This window comes from Habropoda laboriosa, unplaced genomic scaffold (genome assembly GCF_001263275.1).
Source record: "Habropoda laboriosa isolate 0110345459 unplaced genomic scaffold, ASM126327v1 scaffold1329, whole genome shotgun sequence".
In the NCBI taxonomy this organism is placed as follows: Eukaryota; Metazoa; Arthropoda; class Insecta; order Hymenoptera; family Apidae; genus Habropoda; species Habropoda laboriosa.
The window spans coordinates 645,377-646,462 of record NW_017101431.1 but is presented as its reverse complement, the minus strand read 5'-3'; positions in this window follow the sequence as shown (position 1 = coordinate 646,462).

Sequence of the window (1,086 nt, the reverse complement as noted above, 5' to 3'; positions counted from 1 at the left end):
TAGTAGTTAATGTGTTAAGACCATGTTTAAACTCATTTTCATCAAGAAGACCTTGTCAATCCACTAAAACACTTTTCATTGTGATAAAAAAATTATGAATATTTAATTTTTCTTACATTGTAGTCCTTCGAACAGCAGCAATGCAAACGTTTATTATTGCCCTCGTTCTCATTTTTTATCTGCTTCAACAGCGATCGTTAAAGTCGATTGTTTAAAGTTAAAATCGAAACTAAAATGAAATTTAATTATAAATATAACTTATGTTCACCAAATCTAAACTGTAATCTATGCTATGAAACATAAGCTATGCTTTCTTAATATTATATTACAAGATATTAATAATTAACTATTAGGATTAGAAATTTACCATTCACATGATAATTTTATACCATTTTTGTGTTTCTGTTATTTTTCTAATAACAACAGTAAATAAAACAGTAAACTTTTTTAACAATATCAGATGATATTGAGCAGAAATTGTCTTGCAGTAATTTCTTCAGAACGTTGTTATCAACCTTTGACGGCCTCCCCGAACGAAATTTATCTTCAAGGCTTTATTTTCCAATTTTAAATATTGCAAACCATCTTCGTACTGTTCTAACAGTACTGTCTCAAACAGTACTATCTACATATTTCAGTATCTTTCTACAGTTTTTTAATTTTCTTTTAAACATTAACGAATTTCTGTATTTACAAGCACTTATGATACAATTATTTCTTTTATACAGATTGCTTTTTAATGATAAAATGTTTACATGCTTTGTCATTACTTCATGTATTATACGTGTATCAAAAAATATTTTGTTACATTTAGATGACCAAATAGAATTTATCTAAAAATATGAAACAAAAAAAAACTGTATTACACCTGCTTAAAAATATAAGAACGTTAAAAACAAAGAACAGTATACAAAAACGAACGCTGTTTTCAGTTACTTGTTGACAAAAATGATATAATCTAATCACATGTAACATTTTCATACGAAATGAAACAATTATTAAAAAATATGAATAATTAACTCACTTACTATTGCTGTAAAAACATGTATCAGTAATGACATAATTTTATGATTTTTTTATTCATTT